The 12,221-nt window shown below is 39.4% G+C and overlaps 1 protein-coding gene across 2 annotated transcripts in view; it reads left to right on the top strand.

Moving 5' to 3' along the window:
- SEMA5A (semaphorin 5A) overlaps positions 1-12,221 on the top strand; it is a 463,746-nt gene that overhangs the window by 276,293 nt on the left and 175,232 nt on the right. The gene's annotated exons all lie outside the window — the stretch shown is intronic.

The following is a 12,221-nucleotide window of genomic DNA, read 5'->3' as shown; positions in this document are numbered from 1 at the left end:
TGAGAGCACATATAGATGTGTATGGGGAAATGTTATCTTATTTGGGAAAACAAAGAAGAAAAATCTGCTTCTCTTAATATTCAGCTTAATCAAAACTGTAGGCCTTAGGAAGTGAGGATAACTCTGTTAGCATGATTTATTTGAGAGAGATTAGTGCTCTTAGGGTATGACTGTTCTAGAAAATACTACACTGAAAGCGCAGTGCTTGCCTACAGCCTCTGTGATGGCTTGGGGAGCAATGCTTGGCTTCCCTCTCTAATAGCATTACTGTTGCCAGCCTTGAGACCATTTAGGGAGACTCCAAAAGGCTGGGTTCTCCAGTAAGAGGAGAGCAGTGGGAATTGTGAGACTGTTTGGGGTCAAGGTGTAGAGACTGGGGGAAAAGGTAGGCTAGCTCCCAGCAAGGACAGGAACCCAGGAGTGAACCAGGTCCCACTGCTCCTTGTCCTTGTCTTTCTGGGGCCCGGCGGTACCTCTTCAATGGTCTGTCACACCTCCCCCGAGTTCCCCTGCCATGTGCAATGAGGCAAAGGGGCTGGCCTCCGTGGTACACGTGGGGCGGGAAGGACCCACCTTTCACTGGAATGGGGGGACGTGGAATCTTAGAATCTCAAATTGGAAATTCAAGTGTTTTCTTGGCCATGCTTGCATAATGTGTGGGTCCTTCATGCCATATCCAAGACACTGGGTTCTGTTGACCGTGGTGCTTTTCAGCTCAGCTTGCATGGTATCTCTGTGGGATGGCGTTTCCTTTATTCTCCCAAGTCCGATACATAAACTGACTTTGGGAATATAACCCAGTGTGAATTACCTGTATGTAGTTTAGTATCTTTACCCCAGTGTAATGTGCTGGAAGATGGGATTGTATATACACTGGCTGCTCATACATGCTCTTTGTCTTGCCTTTGATATAATTCCCCATGGGTTTGGATAATTCCACAGAATTGCAGAGTGATAGGCTATCCTCAATTAAATTTACTTTTGTGTTTTGAGGGCCCTTTCAGAACTCAGGGTAGGAGGGGTTGCCAGCCGAAACGTTCAAACGAATGAGTTCATGTGGCATCAACATTGAAACCATAACAGTTTTGTCAAAAATCTCTGTAATGACAAAGTGAAGAGACATCAGCTGTTCAAGCAAACCATTTTATTTCTCTTTCCCCACCAAAGGTCTTTTCCCATTTATTAGGAAGAGAAAGCATCGTATTTTATTTCCTCTGACAAGTTCAAAGCAAGCCAACTCAGTCTTTCAGTAGGACCCTGGTGAGGCAGGAAGGAATTAGGAGTCTGGGAGAGCCTGGCACCCCACTCACTGAAAGATGGGGCCAAGGCACATGGGCTAAGACAATGGAAGCTGAAGCCAGATGACCTGAGTTCGAATCCTGCATCATCCACTTAATAGCTTGGTGATGTTGGGTGACTTACTTCCCCTGCCACCTGCTGTGTAGGCTGAATCTGATAGTAGTGCCTATTTCTCATGGCTCTTGGGAGGAGAATGTGTGTGTGTGTGTGTGTGTGTGTGTTTGCATGTGTGTAGTCCACGTATACATATGCCTGCATTATTTTTCTATCACTGCTGTGACAAACTAACACAAGCGTAGAGACTTAAAGCAACAGAGCTCCGTTCTCTCACAGTTCTAGAGGCCAGGAATCCAAAATGAGTTTTATGGAGCGAAGATCGAGGTGTCTCGTAGGCCGTGTTCCCTCTGGGGGCTCTAGGGGAGAATCTGTTCTTTGCCTCTTCTGGATCCTGGTGGCTGCTGGCCTTCCTTGCCTTGTGGCTGCATCACCGCAGTCTCTGCCTCGGGGTCACACTGCCTTCTCCTCTGTGCATGCAGATCCCTCTCTGCCTCCCTCTGCACGGTACGTTTCACTGTATTTAGGAGCCGCCCAAATAATCCAGGATAATTGCCCCATCTCCAGATCCTTAATGCAGTCACATCTGCAAAGTCCTTTTTTTCCCATACAAGGTGACACATTCACAGGTTCCAGGGAATAGGATGCGGATATCTTGTGTGGGGCCATTATTCAGCTGACCGCATTGTCTCACTCCGACGCGCACAAGCATGTGGCTCTGGGTGCTGCCAGAGCCCTAAAGCTCAGTTCCTTCATAGGAGGCTGGGTGAATTACAGTGTTTGCAATGAATTGCCAGGTCTAGCTAGTCGGGTAGCAGAAAAGCTCCTGAGAATGGGCCGAATGGGGGAGGGGGAGCGTGAGTGACCTTCACTGGAATTTGTTGTAAAATTATACCAAAAAATTCCCATTTTCAAACAAAATATCCTAGACGTTACATATATCAGAAAACCACCTGCTCTTGGGCGCCTGGGTGGCTCAGTCAGTTAAGTGCCTACTCTTGATTTCGGCTCAGGTCATGATCTTAGGATCATGAGATCGAGCCCCGTGTCAGGCTCTCTGCTCAGAGTAGAGTCTGCTTGAGATTCTCTCTCTTCCTTTGCCCCTTGCCCTGCACACACACACACACACACACACACACACACACACTCTCTCTCTCTCTCTCTCTCTCTCTCTCTCTCTCTCAAATAAATAAATAAAATCTTAAAAAAAGAAAAAACCCAGAACCTCTTATTCTCATATATGAAACACTTTTGGACTTCTTTACTGGATGGAGCTCTTTCTCATCTAAGGTTTTAGGAATAGTTGTGATAATATTTTAGGACTCTCCTCTGGTATGTAGTCTGATTATACTAGAGAGAGAGACAAATGTTTGAAGAAATAAATGGCAAACTCACAAAGTACTGTTTAATGCTAAATTATTTGATTTAGTAAGTTCCAGCAGACATTCATAAAATTATGAGAATGTTAAATATTAACGGGGAAATGGATATATCAATAATGTTCATTAAGTTCTCATTTAACATTGTGATCATATTATAATGTTTTTTGAACAGAAGTATATCATCCTGTTTCACAGTTTATTTAAAATAAGAAAGAAATGTAACTGCCCAGATGTACACCAGAAAACAAATTTTAATGTTCATTTCGCTCAGTTGCAAACAAAAATTTATGGAAATAATGCTGAATAAAGCTCATAAAAAGAGTTTTCAATATATCCTGAGATTTGGCAGATAGATCGATATGTTCTGAAACTGGGAGTAAAGTCATTCGTGGTAGTGGTAGGATGCATCTCAGGAAACAAGCATTTATAATGTGAATAATAAATAAATTCTGAGTGGTTGGTTCAGTGAATAGAAAATAATTTCCAAAGAAGCATCTATAATCTGGGCTTTCTATGTACTCCTGTGAATACGGTACACACATTCTAACTCAGAACTGCAGAGAAAAGTAATCAGGTATGAAGTGTTGTTTGTTTTCATGAAGCCAGTTTCAGAAAAAAATAGAAAATATTGATGGGAAAAACTAAAAGCAAACACTCATCTATTTAAATCTATATTGCCTGTTAAGCTGACAGTTTATGTAGAACGTCTTCATTAGGATTCAGCCAGAATATGCAATAATGAGACCAAAACTGATGAGCACGACATAGGTGACCTTACAGTTCTAGCAAGAGAAACCAAACACACAAAAAGTCACAAGTGGTAGGTAAGGTGTATAGAAATTATCGTGTCTCTGCATCTTCATTTACATTCATGCTATGGTTGCTGGAGTCTTTTTCTACATCTGTTTCATGTTGTCTGAAAATAAAGACCTTGGTCCTTCATATTGCTTGTGTGATACATTCCCTTTGAACCCTTTGACTATATTTCCAAATGAAATCTCATTATAGGGCTGGGGCGCTCATTCCTGTACTCAGGCCATGATTGACTCTCTTCATTTTCCCAATGGTTCTAGAATATGCTTGCCAGTCGTCAAGTGCTCTGTGTAGGAATGCTTTGGTCCAAGCCATGCTACAAAGTTATCTTTCCAAAGACATTTCCAGGACAGCCTTCTTTATAGCAAGTTGTTTGTCCCTAGAGTTCTTTTTTTTTTTTTTATTTTGATTTTTTAAAGATTTTATGTATTTATTTGACAGAGAGAGAGACAGCGAGAGCGGGAACACAAGCAGGGGGAGTGGGAGAGGGAGAAGCAGGCTTCCCGCTGAGTAGGGAGCCCAATGTGGGGCTCGATCCCAGGACCCTGAGATCATGACCTGAGCCGAAGGCAGACGCTTAATGACTAAGCCACCCAGGCGCCCCTAGAGTTCTGTATCTTACAAATAATCCCATGCCAGTATGCTGCTCATTCTTTTTTCTTTTTTTTCTTTAATTTATATTTTGCAAAGCCTCATGTCATTGTCAAGTAAGTCTTCAAATAGTGGTATGAAGCTCAGGATGGTCTGATAGTTGTCATAACTTTCTATAATCAACTCATTCCCTTTGGGGCACCTTTTTGCATGTACAGAATAAATGTTACATCAGATATAACATCTAATTTCCATTTGATTATGATGTATTATTTAATTTCTAGTGAGCATTACAATTTCTGTTAAACATTACAGATATTGTGGTGTTTGAATGGCATCATCTCTATGATGTATGTTTTTGAAAAACATACGGAGAGAAAATATGTTCAGAAGCAACAGTTTTCCCACCAAACACACTGGGAACTTAAAAAAGGCAATTCCTTGAAAAGTCAGCCCACTCTAATGGCAACATGTTTGACTGACTTTGAACTGAGTTTCTTATGTACTAATACTTCAGGAAATTTAAGTATAAAAATAGTCCTTCCTCTAGTAATTGGACTTTTTTCCACTATGGTTAGGCCAGCAAATTGTACAGGATGCCATTTTTTAAATCAGTCCTACTTGGATCCACCAAAATAATTTTTTTGAAACCCAAAGCAGCTTTTGGTACTAGGCTTACCTTCCAGTACCACTTTTCGTTAACAGCATCATTTTTAAAGTTAACAATTGTTTGCTGCCTCGGTGTCTATCATAATTTAAAATATTATACCATATATTACAGCATCCTTTGATATTAGGCTCATTCCTAAGGTACTTTTTTCACCAAATTGTCTCAGTGGGCCTCATCCGTGTTCACGAATAGGGTTATTAGAGCTTGTCCTCCATTACTTTGTTTTCCTCCCTCCTCAGGGCCATTCCAAGCATTTAACTTGGGTGTCAGAGTTTGACTGGTACATTAAAACCAAATATGTTAAATATGCTTCCTGGAACCGCAGGATTTTAGAGGTGCTCAGGGGTTTTCTACATTACATATGTTTTAAGTCTGTTATTTAAAGATCGTTTATACTAATATACATAATATACACAATGTTTAGGCATTGGAAACCCTCAGTGAATTAACTTTTATTATAACATTACCTGGATTAATTGGTTTATTGTAGAATATAGAATAAATTGACTGCTTTTACTTCGGAATATACTCCACATTACCTGAGCTTCAAAGGTGGCCTCATTTATTACTACTTAATTCGTATAAATCACTATTATTTCAAAAGTAGACAACCAAAACAAAATACAGAAATAATTAGATACTGAGTGTTGTGACTCAGGGGTCATTTGTTCTTACATTTTACTAATCATTTACTGCTGTAATTTTACATTTTATAAAGCATGAATTTGGTAAAGGCCACTTTTACTTTCTTTTATATGAGATTGTGCATAAGAATTAAAGAAACGAGCTTGGTCATAGCAGCTCTTACTAGACACATCACCAGAGGCAAGGGAAACAAAAACAAAAATGAACTATTGGAACTTCATCAAGATAAAAAGCTTTTGCATGGTGAAGAAAGCAATCAACAAAACTAAAAGGCAGCCTACAGAATGGGAGAAGATATTTGCAAATGCCATATCTGATAAAGGGTTAGTATCCAAAATCTATAAAGAACTTACCATACTCAACACCCAAAAAACAACCCAGGTAAGAAATGGGCAGAAGACATGAGTAGACAGTTTTCCAAAGAAGACATTCAGATGGCTAATAGACACGTGAAAAGATGCTCAACATGACTCATCATCAGGGAAATACAAATCAAAACCACCATGAGATACCACCTCACACCTGTCAGAGTGGCTAAAATTAACAACACAAGAAACAACAGGTGTTGGTGAGGATGCGGAGAAAGGGGAACCCTCTTGAATTGTTGGTGGGAATGCAAGCTGGTGCAGGCACTCTGGAAAACAGTATGGAGGTTCCTCAAAAAACTAAAAATAGAGCTACCCTACATCCCAGCAATTGAACTACTAGGTATTTACCCAAACAGTACAAATATACAGATTCAAAGATGCACATGCACTTCAATGTTTATAGCGGCATTATCCACAATAGTCAAACTATGGAGATTGCACAAATGTTCACTGATGAATGGATGAAGATGTGATACACACAACACACACACACACAAACACACAAAAACACACGACTATTAATTATTCCATCAAAAGGAATGAAATCTTGCTATTTGCAATGCTGTGGATAGAACTAGAATGTATTATGCTAAGCCAAATATGCCAATCAGAGAAAGACAAATGCTGTATGATTTCTGTGGGTCAGAAGACAGTGGTTTGAGCACAGGTTTCAATCCAAGTCACCAAGTTCAAATTTTGATGTCTCACTTACTCTTCTTGTCGCTTTATGGTAAGTTATTTAGCTGATGTCCTCATCCAGAATATTATGTTAATTTTATCTCCCACGTAAAATTATAGAGAGACTTAACTTAGAAAATGTATACAAAGCACCCAGCTCTGTAGTCAGCACAATGTAAGAGTTTTGTAAATTGTTATCAGTATTTTGCCTAAGATTTGGCAGCTGATTTCCAGCAAAGCAATGGCCCTCATTTGTGTACTACCAGTTGTCAATCTCAAACTTTTACTTTTATGTCACACTATCTTGTACTGGGTTGAATGGTGTCCTTCCAAAATTCATATCCTCCCAGATTCTCAGAAGGTGACCTTATCTGGAGGTAGAGTGTTTGCATATGCAATGAGCCACATGAGGTTTTCTTAGACTAGGGTGGACCTTAATCAAAGACCAGTGTCCTTATAAGCAGAGGACATTTGGGCAAATAGAGGCAGAGGCTGGAGTGATGTTTCCAGAAGCCCTGAAACACCAGGGCTGCTAACCTCCAGCAGAGTTTGGGAGAGGGGCAGGGAACAGATTCTCTCCTGGGGACTCCAGAAGAACCAACCCTGCTGGCACTTTGATTTCAGACTTCTAGCCTTGGGAACTACGAGGGAAGAAGTTTCTATTGTTTAAAGCCACCCAGTCTATGGTACTTTGTTATGACAGCCCTAGGAATCTAATATACTGTCTACTCAAAAAACAACCCTCAATTTAAAAAGATCCAACCAGGGCGCCTGGGTGGCTCAGTTGGTTAAGCGCCCGACTGTTTATTTCAGCTCAGGTCATGATCTCAGGGTCATGGGATTGAGCCCTGCGTCGGGCTCTGTGCTCAGCCCCGAGTCTACTTGTCCCTCTCCCTCTGCTCCTCCCCCCGCTCACGCTCTCTCTCTCCAAAATAAATAAATAAAATCTTAAAAAGATCCACTGAGAAACAGAAGGCCCAGTAAGCATTTAACAAGTTGGGAACCCCACTGTGCAGCTATCAAAAGTAAGTCTGATTTGGTATTCTGATGTGGAAGAAGATCTTGGGCTTTCATACAAGGGTTTTAAAAAAGGGTAGTAACACATTTTTATGGGATTTCCAAAGTAAGCTGTATCTGTAATCTTGGATGATGCCAATGTCCTGAGAATCAAAAACCAGTCATTGGATAATAGGACTAATGCCCCCTTACAGTTCTCTGATTTGGAGGTCACCAGTAAGAGTGAAATGGACTTACATATTTGCCATGGACAGAAATCCTTCCCAAGTGACTAAACTATCCACCCCTTTGTGTCTTTCAATGCACACCATTCCATCTCAAATTCCCGGTGTTTTGAACCTGTCACGTGTGGCCACTAAAGGTAATTTGCGAACGTGTCTCTGCTTAAGGGTAACTGGATTAGCACCTATTGAAGTAACATAAAAATCAAGTTATTTCAAGTTCCAACTCATTTGTGTTTTGCTTCTGTTTTGAACAAGGATATGGTCTCACATTGCCTGACAGTGTGTTTATAGTTGCCACCACGATTTCACATTCTCTGGCATTTCACAGATATACATGACATAAGAATATGAATGCAATGTATAAAAAAAAAAAAAAGCCCTCAGGTGGTTGTTAATTTTTGGCACTGTGTAATTAAACTAGTTTTTTTAATGTTATCTTTTGCCAGTATCTAATTAGCAAAGCCATCTGCTGAAAGAGTAGTGGCCCATCTGCCTAGAATGTTGTTCTCTTCATTTTTATGAAAAGTATCTGCCTTTGCTGGTCCCTGTCTAATTAACTTCTCTCGCTGTGGAATGTGATAATACACAGCTTTGTTTATATACTTCTGAGAACTGTGGATTTATATGTATGTAACACGTACATAGAAAGAGCCAATCTTTTTTCTTTCCCACATTTGATTTACTCCCGAGATTGGAGCTCCGTTTATCATAACTTGAGCATATGTGTGTGTGTGATGGTGAGGTATGTATGGTGTCGTGCTTCCTTCCATCCAGGGCTTCTGCGGGTATAAAATGATACACTGTAAATCTACTCTATTTCCTTTTCCGTCTGTCTCTAACACTGTGGCTTCCTGAAAGTTGATGATGTTGTAAGTTCCAGGGTATCTCTGGATCTGAAATGAACATGGCTCTTGGAACAATGGAAATGACCACGGTGAAGTTCTCAGAGTGAGCAAGTTCTCAGAGTTAGCAAGATGTTGTCCAGACTGATGGAAGACACTTGTATGTTATCATAAACTAATGTCTGACATGTGCAAATATCACCTATATGTCTATTTCTCTTCCATCAAAATTATCTAGCACTGCGTCTTGCACTTGGTAGGTGGGTACTTCCTAACCGTGTAGGACATGAAAGAGAGAATGAATGCAAATGCGTAAAGCAAAGCTTCTGTAGGTAGTTGAAGAGCACAGATGTTATTGGTATATATTTACATACAAAACAAAAATAAGGTTCTATGAATGGGAATCTTCTTGTCTTTTAAGATGTAGATGCTTCACACTCTTCGCCTACTGTGTATAGCCTTTGGATATCCAAGTAACCACAGTATTAATTCTACGTGTGTGCTGCCAAGAAATATAATGAAGATTAAATGCAGAACGGAATAGAGAATTAAGATTTTTTTTTTTCCCTCTGCAGGGCTATTGTGCAATAGGAAAAGACAAGAGATGATAAAAATTAGATTTAAAAAAAAACACAGAGACTCAGGAAATAAGATCACGAATGTTGTACTGAGATCTGAGATGTAGCATGTCAATGGCTTCCCATTTGTTTTGACTGTCATAAAGATAGGTTTGTGTAGATACAAAAGTGTCTTAAAAGGAAGTCAACTGGAAAGATGGCTTCATGAATCAGTAGTGGGATTTGTTCCAAAATTATGATGCATGAAAGAATAACAAGAATCTCCTGTGAGAATATAGTGAGAAGACTTGATTAAAAGAAATTTAATTTATTAGAACAGTTCTTGTGGAATAAAGAAAGTTATGACCAGGTTAAAACATAATATAATTTCAAACAGGATGAGTAACTTTGAGAAATAAACTCTGGAGGATTCTACTGATACTCATATTTCTAATAGAAGTGTTTCTCTCTAATAGAAGTGTTTTTTTTTTTTTTTTTCCCCATAGTTGTGAAGTGGTCAAATGGATTAAGTTCAGTTCATTGAGAGAATAGAAGGATACTATGGGATCAACATCCTGTTTTAGGCCAATCTGCAGATGACATGTTTTCCCACTGCATTCTTTGATAAATTCTGTGACATCCAGTGATATTTGTCCAGCCCTACGATAGGTAGTTCAGTCCATTCCTAATATAAATCTTGTCTATCCTGTCCTCTATTCAGGTAGGAAGTGAATCAACAGAAAAGCTGAACAGTCATGGTCTTTAATTAATTCTGGATTTGAATATTATTGGAAAGCCAGTTATAGTATAATAAAAATGCCTCAGAAGTAACTTTGCTTCTTTTAATAACTGTCTTCAGAAAAATCTGTAAGATCCGTCCTATTTTCTATTGGTCTAATAAACTTGTGAGTGCAAGTGCTTTTTCTTGCCAAACTGGATAAAGTAATGAAATATTCTTGAAAACTCTCCTTCTTTTTCTATTACTTTCCCCATCCAATCCTTGGCCTTCAATTATCTTGAAAACACACAGGCTACTTGGGCATTACACAGACTGGGGAAGCTATTTCTTTGTGATTGCGGCAGAAGGATTTGAACAATTCTGATGGCATTTGATAAATTTTCTTGCAACCCTGGGACTAACCATGCTCCTCATAGGTCTTACGTTTACTGAAAAGAGAATTACTATTTAACTTTCAACAAAATCACTGGACTAACAAGAGCCCCTACAAATGCCTCTTTACCTAAAGCTTTTTGCTTTGTAGTTGTCCTAGTAATTATATAACCAACCCTCCTGATGATAGGAGGTCAAAGTTGCGATAGGGTCGACTTTGTAAAAGAATGTATCGTAGTATATCAATTCTGTTTTGAGTTTAAGTAAGGGCAAAAATACAGATATCTTTGTTTCAATACAAACAACATAGTTTTATAAAGAGATCTAAGAAAGGAAAGGTCCATTTGGAACAATAGTAATGCACTTATTTTACGTGAGTCCCGTGGGGACACATGGATCTGCCATTACACATGAAGCCCTTATGTCTTCTCGGGAGGTGTCATCCCTTGTCATGAATGTATTTGTCATCCTAGCACAGAATTCAAGTCATTTGTTTGCATCACATGTTGACTCGCTGTGATTTTATTGCTGCCATTAAACATTATGAACAGGAAGACATCACAGAAAGAATTAACAAATTCTCTTATCAAATGTTGACACTGACAAAAATCGCTAAGTTGACACAAGGGAAAGCAGTTAGGATATTGTTTCTGTTTGAAAGTCACTGAAGTGGTTCTCTTTAGAATACTTTTCTTATGGACTCATATTTGCCAAGGAAGATAAGTTATACAAGAGGCAGGGTTTTGTGTTTTAATCTCTATTATGTAACCTTCTTTGGAGGACAGTAGATACGAGATTATGGTACACCATCACTTTGTTAACTCTCCTAGGTTTAGGAGAATTAAAAAATATCTTCTTCCTAGAAGTGAGAGTGAAGCCATTATTCTCCTTCATAATGTTTGACTGTAGCTTATTTTTGGCTTAGTTTAGTTTACTATTTAACATTAGTTCAAATTAGCAAAGAATTGTCCCTTGCTTAAATTATTTTTTCTGATAATGGGGCACCTGGCTGGCTCAGTTGGTTAAGTGTCTGACTCTTTTTTTTTTTAAGATCTATTTATTTATTTGATAGAGAGAGAGAGCGCATGGGCACAAGCAGGGGGAGTGGCAGAGGGAGAAGCAGACCCCCCGCTGAGCAGGAAGCCTGACTCAGGGCTCGATCCCAGGACCCTGGGATCATGACCCGAGCCGAAGGCAGACGCTTAACCAACTGAGCCACCCAGGCACCCCAAGTGTCTGACTCTTGATTTCAACTCAGGTCATGATCTCAGGGTTGTGAGATTGAGCCCCGCATCGGGTTCCACGCTGAACTTGGAAACTGCTTAAGATTCTCTCTCTACCCCTCCCACGCCCACCCCCCAACCCTGCTCATGCTCTCTCTCAAAAAAATAAAATTTTAAAAAACTTTTTTTTTCTGATAATGATTTAACTGATCCTTCAAAAGTCCTAAATTCTTTGGAAATCCAGCTCTAATAGGAAGATAAAACACAAATCCACATTCCATACAATAATACAAAAGATAAACAGCTCAAATTCTTAAGTTTGTTCAAAAAAATGATTCACAGCCTCAGCGTATAGATCGTTAATATTTGCAGGCATCATTTCTTCCTGTGAAGTCAGCGCTGTGTGTTATCTCAGGTAATCACGGACAGCAGCAGATGTGAAAGAATGCACGTCAACTTGACGCCATGCGTTGGATTTGGAAAGTCTGGGAAAACATACTCGCAGGTTGTGGCTCTAACTATTTAGTCAGAGCTCCTAACGGTATGAAAATTACTGGTATTGGGTGAAGTAGTAGATGTGCTCTTTGCATGAGCTATTTCTTTTATTGACTATTCATCATTTACATATGGATCTTGGGAGTAAGGAGGTTGCAAAATCATCCTTGCTCCATTATCTTTGAATATTGATAAGAGACATACTATGAACAGAAAATACAAATGTCTAAATGAGTATTTACATCATTTTGT

The sequence above is a fragment of the Phoca vitulina genome, unplaced genomic scaffold (genome assembly GCF_004348235.1).
Source record: "Phoca vitulina isolate PV1807 unplaced genomic scaffold, GSC_HSeal_1.0 scaffold17, whole genome shotgun sequence".
NCBI classification, from domain to species: Eukaryota; Metazoa; Chordata; class Mammalia; order Carnivora; family Phocidae; genus Phoca; species Phoca vitulina.
This window is presented reverse-complemented; position numbering and strand designations above follow the sequence as displayed.